This window comes from Serinus canaria, chromosome 1A (assembly GCF_022539315.1).
Source record: "Serinus canaria isolate serCan28SL12 chromosome 1A, serCan2020, whole genome shotgun sequence".
Taxonomy (NCBI): Eukaryota; Metazoa; Chordata; class Aves; order Passeriformes; family Fringillidae; genus Serinus; species Serinus canaria.
This window is the reverse complement of record NC_066314.1, coordinates 18,620,196-18,631,011: the sequence shown is the minus strand read 5'-3', so window position 1 is coordinate 18,631,011 and position 10,816 is coordinate 18,620,196. Positions and strand designations below refer to the sequence as shown.

Genomic DNA, 10,816 nt, shown 5'->3' with positions numbered 1-10,816 from the left:
ATATATTATGGCAGAAAAGAAAACTTCAAAACAGTAAAAAATTAGTTAGAATTTTTGTATCGTGCAGAAGTCTCTTGCTTGTGTCCTTCATCAGTTCAGAAAATAATTGCTGAAGAGTTTGCTTTAGAGAGTTTGCAAAGCAAATGCATTTCAGTTTGTGCACTATTAAGTTTTTCTAATAAGTGCTAAATTACAAGACAAATTTTTAAAACATACATATAGTTCAGCATACATACAGCATCATTAGGCTAGGGCTAAAGACAATTTAATTTGCCTTTAATTTTGAAATAGAATATGTGTGACTGATCAGGTCTCCTCATACTAGTTCTCATTAATTGTTGATTAATTACTGAATTTTGACTTCCACATTTGACTAATCATTTATGTGAGATTTCATCTCTGAAAGAACTTTCATGCTTCTTTACATGCAGCCTCATGTGGGGATATGCTCTCTATAAGCATCAACCAGCTGAAATATTATGGAGATCAAAACTGCTTTTTTATTTTATGGCTAATAGAGTAATTAAGCTGTTGTAGCACTAAAACTGTTGTATATTGGGCTTTCTGTTGTTGCCTTTATTTTTGTATCTGCTTTGTGTGTTTGGGTCCAAGTGTCTGTTTTCCCCCATGTCAGTTTTTTGGGAAGAGGTTCACTTGATTTCTCTGTAAAGAATCTGAGAGAATAGGTGTTAGCAGATCCTATCCATCTGATTGACACTAGGCAACGTGGTAATAACAATGGATGGGGAAATAATTAGCTTGTTCAGAGTTTGGTGCTAGTTTTTTCTATTATTGCTATGGTAATATAAGAGTATTTCACATTAGGTGCCACACAAAATGTATTGTTATACTAGGGCAAACCCAAGGTTCACCCAGCTCTGTCGTCTTCAGTCATGAGCAGAAGTAGATGCTTAGGGGAAGCACAGAATAAAAGTTCTGTAAACTACAATTGTTCTGAGTAGTCTTCCAGAGACTCCTGCTCAGAAGTCCCTGAATGAACAGTTTCTTTATATCTAAGAATCCTCCAAAGATTTCTGTGCAGTGAACATGACCTTTGTCCAGCTGAAAGCATGTACACTTTTGGTGTTACAAACTCTTTGGCAGGATGTTCCACAGTTTAGATATGTGAAGTCACTAAAATAATGTGATATCTCTCCTACCTGAATTAACACTAGAGGTTTGTCATTGTAATACACAGTTGTCAATGCATTGGACAAGGTGCTTACTCACATACTTGTAGCTTGGCACATATTTCTCATATTTTTGTTCCCTTTGATATGCCATCATTTAAACGATGTATCACAGCAAGATTCTGTCCTTGGCACTTGCATTGCTGCTTTCAAAGCAAAATAAAAAATACAACTGACAGCATTCTGCAGCTATAATGGCTTAGTTGTAAGCTGCCTTCTGTTACCTAGAATATGAAAGAGGCAATAGAAAAGGTTTGTTCCATCCCCAGAACAATTCCTAACAGGATCTCACAAGATCTGTCATTTTGATGGAGATGCTATGATACGTTATAAGGACAGCTAAAAACAATCTCTATGGACTTTCACTGAAATTTTTCCATCATTCTTTCATATCATAATGACATCATAAAAACAATAGTAAAATGTTTACTCTCTTCTGGCTGTTTTGGCATCACAAAACACAACAGATTTGGACACAGAAATGTCACAGAAAATCCACAAAAATGTGTAACTAGCCACTGAACATGATGCCAGCATTTCATAGTCAAATCGTCTTCAAGATTCCATGTATTTCTTTTTAAGGAAAATTTCATGGGGATAAGGAATGGGCTTTTCCCGTATTCAATTTCCTCTTGTTTTCCTGAAAGGTACAGTTTGTTCTTCTCTTCTAAAACTGAACAAGTATTCCGGTCACAAGTCTCAAACAAACCATTTACAGAGGTTCACAGAAGATTTTCAGCTTTGCCAGAGTTCTTGACTTTCAAGTTGCTTGGCAGTCAGTGTGGTCCTTGTTCATATGGTCTTCAGTGAGCATGTGTCAGCTTCTACCAAATTGCTGTGATAGTTATGGGTGATCATAGCTGATCCCAAATGGCACCACTCCTAGTGGAGGCCTTTGTGTAGAAGGTTATGTGGTCCTTGGAAGACAGAAATGGACTTTCTAAATTTGAGGAAATGGTGAAGTTGCAGCAGCAGAGATGGATGACTCCTGCTTTCTCTATGTAGATGTGGAAGGCACGAGTAGGCCCTCGGTCTGTAGGTGTCCAGATTATTATCTTCTCTTTGGTATTGCCAAGACTATTTAAATAGGCTGAAAAAATATGTGTTGGTGGGAGTTTTTCCTTCACTCCTCTCACTCATGAAGCAAGAATTCCTGATGTAACCAAGTGCTCTCCCACATGCACTGACAGGCACCTACTCATGGCTGATATTGAACTGAAAAGAAGAGAACAAGAACAACAAAAAATAGAAAGCAGTCCTCCAGAAAAAAAAGTGAAATATTGCATCTCTGAAAAGGGGGAGCACAAGCCCTAAACCAGAAACACGTTTTCATGTTCAGTAAGACCTGGCTTTCTCTCAGGGATGAATTTTATCCATGCACTGGGATAGCCCTTTAAAACACAGAAGTTAAACTTTAGGCAAACACCTGTACCCAGGCTGACTACGCCCTTTCTATCTCCATCCTTCTTTCTTGTTGTCACCTCACACTCCATTTGCACTCACCACTGTGAGCAATTATTGACAAAGATGAGTTCTTTGTTGCTGGAACAGAAGCTGCTGGTCTTTCTAGGATTTTGTGGCCAAAAGACAAGCTATTCTTGTCTTTTGGCCTCAAAAGAAAGAAGCTTTCTTGCAGCCATTTGCTGTTCTTCATGTTGGGCTATGTAAGATTATCTGGTAGGCATAGTTACTAACACTTTGAACTAAAGGAAAATGTGAGATGACACAGTAAATGAAAGAGACAACAAATATACAGAAAATTGTCTTTCCCTTATTAAATATTTCTCATTAATACTTTAAAAAGAATACTTTCCCCCCCTTTTTTGGTACCTCAAGGTACTATTTAAGTATGCAAATGTGCTGTGTTCCACAAATCAAACCTGGCAACTCATAATGACATCCTGCTGTATATGATTTGATATTCATAGACAATCATTGCCACTGACAAAAGCATGCATGTGGGAGAAGTGTCTATCATTCTGCTTTACAAATTAATCAATAAAAAATTGTGCATGAGAGTGCTATGAATAGAAGTAGGTGTCAGTAGATTTTTCCTCGAGAAAATAGATAATTCATTTTTCCACTTTTTTACTCCATGTCTCCAATGTGGACACTTTCTACAATACGTAGCTTAAGCCTTCATTTTTTTACGTTTTCTTGCTCCTCCATTTTCATAAATCATAATATTTAAATATGGAAATATATACTAAATACAGAGTATTTTATAATATCTTAACAATTTGCCAACTAAATTTCTTAAAATGTGTTCTCAAATAAAGTAAAAGATCCATAGAGAGATTTGTATAATATTTTTTCTGAAAGGATAACTATATATATGGTATAATATAACTAATATAATATAATATAATATATTATAATATAATATAATATATTAATGTAATATGATAATATTGTTTTTGTTATTTGAAGGTATCAGATTAGAAGAATTTTGCTTCTTGAAAATTATCATGTTGTGATGTTATAAGATCCTTTTTCTCCTCTGAAGAGTCAGCCCAAATGGGCAGTGCTTCCTCTTAGCAGATTCACCTATGTTTCATGGGTCTTAGGATAGCTTCTGTCTCTCAAACAGGAAAATTAACAGTGAACTATTTTTCAGATTTAATCAGTGATCCCAAGGTAAAATGCATTAGAGAAATATGTTTTCTTCCTTGTTATAAATTTGAAAGATCAACTTTTGTCATGTTCCATTAACTCTTCATATTTTCTAAAGCATTTCATGTGTTTTTTAACACTCTTTGGGTGATCTGTGGGTAAATCTGTTATATATCCATAGGCTGACATACAGTTTGGATGACATGCATGAGAATATTTTCCCAAATCTTTAAAGGCTGTGTAGAAGGTAGATACTGATCTGGAGGTGAGGGAAGAAGGGACGGGAAGCATGGGGGAACTTCCAGGACAGCAATAATTGTAAGGAAGCCAATTGTTTACAATAAGCTGTGTGGAGAACCATGTCCTCCTCCATGCCAAAACCCACCTTGTTCTTCCTATTCAACACTCAGCTAAAAACTGTGCCCACTGTTCTGATTATACAGCTAGAGAGACTTTCACTCACACTACAAGATCATTCTGTAAGTGGAAGAAATCAGCTTACCAACATAGAAATTCTTTTTCCAGTACAGGATGTATGTATTCCCATTTTCTTTATTCAAAGGTATTCTGTGTGGAAAAAGTAAGCAGATTGTTTACTTTTATAAACTAGGCCATTGACCTCGTTATGAAGGCCTGTTCTATTAGCCAGCAGCTAATATATTTTAACCCATTACATCCTTTAACATCAATGTTTAAACATCAAATCTTTCAATATTTTTTTCTGAAATAAGGCTTGACTTTAATCTGTTCCCTATAGCCTCTGCCTTCTGTCAGTACTGGAGCTTTGCTTTCTTCAAAAAATAATGGATAAAGCATAGTTTCCCTGTGCATAATTAGTTTAGAAAAAAAAGTAGTATTGAAATTAAAATAAAAATTTGGCTTTCAACCTGTTCCAATCTGCTGCTGTACTATGCTCAGATATTAGTCTGAACACAAATAATATATTAAAATTCCATTCTCTGAGGATGATATTCTATACAGACAGTCATGTGTTTTTAGTGAGGCTAAGGTAGTGTTTTGCAAAAAATTAAAATTTCTTGCTTTTGAGCTTTTCTGGGACGGCTTTTTATTATATGGCTGTACACATCTGTTATCCATTCAGAAATAATTATCTGTTGCTCTTTTTTATGCTGAATTCACAAGGACTATTGTTAACAAGGTATTACCAATTTTTTCTTAATTTTTCTAACTAGAAGCCTGTTGGCTGCATTGCATAAACAAGAACATTATGAAAAGGATACTTTAACATTATCACTACAGTGCACTACAACTTTGACTGAACTTCAAACCATTTTTCATAATCATGTTGTTTCTCAGTGTTTTAGTTCTGACATTGGAAGAGGTTTGCACTATTCCACCTTAGGATACACAACCTGTTGATTTTTGCAGTGTGGGGTTTTGGGGGATGGTTTGTTGTGCTTTATGATGGTAGCTAGGTTTTTTTGTAATAATTCTTGCCTTCATCTTTACAAGATACTCATAATTGTAAACTCAAAAAAGCATGTGGAAATTATAAAACTAACAAAATGTACTTCCAGTTCAGATTATTTTTTCAAAGAAATAGACTTGGATGAATTGAATTTATTTGTAGATATAAACTACTAGGAAATGCAATTCTCCTCGCTCTGATGAGCCACTTCAGACAAATTGCTTTTAGATCTCCGGCCTAGAAGTTTGTCCACACATCTTGTTTTTTAATTCCTCATATTACTTCCATTTACCAGTCCTTACTTTACCCTAAGTGGAGTACTTCAGAGAGAAAAAATCTTTACAGCTAGCCATTTCTAAAAAAATTAGATGAAATTCTTTTATTTTAGTATTATTACTATAATTGCTACAACTGTGATTATTTACATTTAGATTCAGGAAGAACTCCATCCACAAGAGATCTTCCAATTGATAGTTCTTAAAAACATAGATAATCTATTGTATTCTAATTAAATTGCTACACTGACCATTCTGTTCATTATGACGATTTTTGTGAGCAAAGACTGGAATATGCTAGAAAGAGTGTACTAAAACTACCTTCCACTTTTTCCTGGTCTAAAAATGTGGAAAGGTTGTGCTGTTTTAACACTAGAAGAGAATTATAAGTAGGTGTTACTGCAATAATCACCCTAGAGCAACCAGCTATAAATCTAGCCATTTACAAACTATGAAATATAAGGCAACCCCTCATTAAAAAGGGGGAATACATTTGGTGCAAAGAAGAGATCAAAGACACGAAGCCATTATGATTTCATGTCCAGTTGCCACATACATTGTTTAAAAGTAGAGGTTCTCATACTATAAGAATTAATTCTGTTGGCTCAGAGACATTTAACATATGCAGAAAATCCAGGCCATTCCTGTTAAATTCAACAAGTTCTGAATTTCACACATCATGGTGTAGCAGTGCTCGTTAGCATATAATAGGATCTAAATTTGGAATATGCAAATGTGCAAAGACAAAAAGCGGCTTAATGAGGATGAAGATCCTTGCTGTCACTCTTTTTAGTAAGTAATGAAACACTGAGAACATAGCTTTCCTTTGTTTTTGTAAGGATGGCTTTTATAAGAGTCAAATCTATGTCCCTAAGTAGTCAATACTGGTCAGGCAAATGCAATGGGTCCTGTTAGTTTGTGTTTGTAAAGCAATGACTCTTTCCAAAGCAAGTGTGGTAGATAATACAATGTGAATGCTGCACAGAAAACCAAAGGAAAGCAAAATGGTTTTGCTGTGTAAGTAATAACACTGAAATGAGAATTTTTTAAAATTCTCTTTTAATGAAACACAAATTTGATTTTGAGAAACACCAATGAGTTGGAGCACTGCTAATTATGGAGTAATTCCAGAAGCATTCCAGTGCTTGTAAGCTGCAAAGTAGATCCCAGTTAGTGAACTGTAACAAAGAAAATGTTGACTGTTGAATATGGTTTTAACACCACATCCTTCATTCTCATTAATCATTCAATCTATCAACATATTAGTCCTCTAGATACTTCGTTTCAATCTAAATAACTAAAATTTCACAAAAAGGACTCATTTATTCAGGGACTCCTATACAGATATTACACACTTTGTGGTGAATATGAATAAATGACAAGGAAAGAAATAAATACCATGCAAAATGGAAAGTGCTGAAGTGAGTTTTTGCAAGGGAGAAAGACAGTAGGATTTAAAAACAACAGCACATAGGGATTGTTTTCTGCCTAGGCAAAACATGCATTGGCTGAGATAATATTTTTTCACAGTTTCCTCCTAGCAGTGCCATTGAGAGTGATTGGGATAAGAAGTGCTTCTTTTGAAATCAGTTACATGAGATTTTCTTCCTACTAAGTATTTCTTCTGCCCTATGTATAAGCAAGCAATGTTTGAAACTGTGGGTATCAACAATCCTGTAAAATTACATTTATTTTCAGTAAATTCAGTACTTAATTCTTCTGTGAGTTTATTACTGTGAAAAAACCAGCTCAAGGTGTTTTTACTCTGTGACCTCTATGTATTTCCTTGATGAAATTATGCCTTTCAAACTTGTATCTACATCACAGAACTAATTTCTAGTAGTTTCTTAGAAGAAACAACTATGTTTCTGGAAAGAACACCTGGAAAGAAAAAATAGTCAAAGTTATTATCGTTTTAACCAATGTCATGTAAAATGACCCGTTCTTCAGTAAATTTTAAATTTGTTTTTATAATTCTAATTCCTGAAAACCCAAACTGACATTCTCAGATCATACCTAATAGTCCAAGCATGGCATGGAAATAAAGAGGAAAGATCAGAGGCTTCATGGCTGGGTGCAGACAGCTGCACACACACAGGATTTGGGCAGGGGTCTAGATCTGCTGAATGGGAATAGCATAGTGTTCACTGTAAACTGGGATATCTGCCCTCCTAGTGAGGCTGATTAGCTCAGGCTCAGCACTGCTCTGCTGCAGCAGGCTGGCTCCCAGCTCAGTCACAGTGCACACATGCAGTAGTTTTACCAGACACGTACTGTTAGCCCGAGGCAGCATGACCTAAACATTGCATTCCTAGAACTAGGATTTAATATTTCTGTTCTCTGGAAGGAAATCAGACATTTCTCTTCAGATAAGATTCCTGTAACTGTTATGTTTGGCTAAGAGAAAGAAAATGTCTTCTCCATCACTGGAATTCAAACGATGTCACATGTCAGCTACTTAAAAACTGCATAACTAAATGATAGGCAGTGCAATTTGTGTTCAGCTGTAACAGGTTTTTTGAATCTTCAGCTGCACACACTGTCATTAAATTTCAGCATTCACATTTTAATCTTAATATTCCAGCATCTGAGAAAGTTTGTTGGAAAGAAGAGAACAATCTTGACTCAGTACTTAGACAGCCTATGATCTGAGAAGTAGAAAATTATGCTGGAACTTCTCATGGAAAGGAAAGAGATTGTTTCTCCTGTGCTAAGAGAGCATAATTATTAAGAGACATGGGAAAATGTACAATATAGGGAATTACCATACTTGGCCAATTAAAAATTATATATACATTTGGCTAACTAAAGAGTGGTCTGAACTTTGAACTTCTAACTCATAGCTTTAGCTGAATCTCAATATTAAACACAGTTCCCTCAGAAAAAAGTGCTTTTTTTAAAGTAGCATATGGCAGGTTCTAGGCACAATGAAACCAGCCCTTGGTGAAATTCAGTGGGAACATCTGTTCAAAGAACCTACTTGGAAATTAGCCCAGACATTTGGACAAACCTCAGTTCAGTGTCCAGCTGCTCTGGTGCCAAATACTGTAGGAGAAAAAAGGCAGGAGACAGAAGCAAAGCAAACCTGGAAAACACATTTCACACAGCACTGGACTCCCAGGTCTACAAAGAAGTAGCACTACTTACTAGGGAAGATAAACACTTATAAATGCAGGGAACAGAATCAAGGATCTAAGTTTAACTGAGTTGGTTTTCCATGTAGCTAGAATCTTTCTGACTTAGAAATAATCAAGAGAACAAAACCATAAAATGTGATTATATAGTATGAACTGTATGAGCTTTGATATACAGAATTGAAAATACCACACTTTGTAGTGCCAAATTGTGTCAAAAGTTATGTCATCCCTTATTTCAGATTATAGGTAACAAGTAAAGCAGAATTTCCAGCGTCATACACACACATAGGATGCATATGCAAATGTTATGATGAAAATAGATATGACTACTGTATGAAAATAATTTGCAATGCAACTAAGAACTTTTGCTTTCAACATGGAATTTCTAAAGCATTCTTCATGAGTAAGGCAGAGAAGGTGGTGATGGAGGAGGATGTAAAATAAAACTGTTGATAGAGGATTGTTTAGTCACCAGGCTTCTGTGCTACACTATTACTAAGGAGAAAAGAGTTATACATGCAGGATGCTTAAATTAAAATCTGTATGTTCATTGCAGGGTGGGATACTAATTTAGGTCAGGCTGGTATAAAGTGAATCACAGGTTTTTACTAAGCCCCAGATACATCTACTGACTTTCTAAGGCATTATCTGCCTGAAAAATCATGAGCTGGCTTTTTTCTTAACTTTGGTTAAAGTTTTGCTGTTTCCTGCAAATGAAAACTGTGGTGTATGATGTTTTAAATAGTTCTCTTCTGCTTCCCAACAATACTTAATATAACAAGATTCAGTGAGAAAAAGGTAAAAAGGATTCCTCAACAAATCTGCCTCATCCAAAAACCACTTCCCCATTTCCATTTACTGCACAGGAGTCCTTATCCACATCACCCCATTCACTCACTGAAGCCCCAGCCAAAAGACCCCATGGAAAAGCTGAACCACTTTGAGCACCATCCTTTAACTCCGACTGCCCTGCTGTCAAGCCTGCAGACGTAAGGAAGGGGTTGTCACTGCTCAGCTGTCTTGACATTTTGTGATCTGCAATCAGGAGGAATCCTGGGAGGGTGGGAGTCTGGATTTTGGTTATTTGACTTTTTGTTTTAGATGGTTTTGCACTGTCCTCTCTCCTCAGCTGAATCCCCTGATCTGTCTCTGGGAGATTGACCACCCCTTGCATGTTATGCTGCTTCTTAAGGCCCCTTCAGACTTTTCAGACCAGCTAATTGTTTCTTGGACATCATGTAAAGGCCTAACAATAAAAAAGCATAGTTAAAACCACTCAGTAGATTTTAATTTATGCATGTTGCTGTTTTGGGATCCAGATTTGATAAAAGGCAAAATACAAGTATTGTTTATTTTCTTTTCCTTTTATGGGGCCAAAGAAGAACAAAATTATAATCGCTTAGGTGTACAAATAATATGCTCTGGTATTATAACACGAACAGCTCCCATCTGTGATTAAGCTTCCCCTTAAGCAAACCATACCAACACATACTCTGAATCACCCTGAAGAATATAAAGTTAAAATAAGCACATACCAAAAAACAGATGGCTAAAACTGGTTTTCGTTAAATCAAGCAGTTAGAGAGGAAACAGCAGCAGTTCAAAGGTCTATGTTAGGTAAAACTGCATCCATTTCTACATAATAAATATTTTGGATCTCCTTAATGAGGATGATCATAAGAAGTAAATGTTATATTGTGGCCAGATGCTGACAGACCTTACCCGACTGAATTTCAAGCCATCCAGATGTGATCCGGCTCAAATCCTGAATGCAAATAGACACAGCATCAAATCACTGGGCCTGAGCCAGACAAAGTGCCCTTCCTCAGCACACTTGGATCTGATGATGTCTTTTGAAGTAAACATGTCTAGACCAGTTCTTTGGTGCTATGTACAGAGATTACAGGAAACTGAGCCTAGCGCTGGTTCGAATGGCCCTTGGAAACACAATGACTAGCAGCACAGAGTTATCTTATTTTGCCTGCTGTTGCCCAGATCTTATGAAACACATTGAAATTTCTCATGGTTTCCATCTGAAAACATTAAAAAGCCCTCTTGAGTAGGCAAAACTCAGCCAAGAACGTCCCCAAAACTGAATAGACCTCAAGAAACACGTTTGCAAACCCACACAAACATCTGGATTGTAACAAAAGACAAATCTAGCAAATGTAG

General features: G+C 36.2%; 1 long non-coding RNA gene across 1 annotated transcript; it reads right to left on the bottom strand.

The window, feature by feature from the left end:
• Positions 1-774: 774 nt before the first annotated feature.
• LOC127060306 (uncharacterized) lies at positions 775-10,568 on the bottom strand. Its single transcript, XR_007779195.1, has 3 exons — positions 10,367-10,568; positions 4,306-4,370; positions 775-2,405 (listed from the first exon to the last, which is right to left on the bottom strand). It is a non-coding gene; the product is annotated as an uncharacterized LOC127060306 (long non-coding RNA).
• Positions 10,569-10,816: the final 248 nt, after the last annotated feature.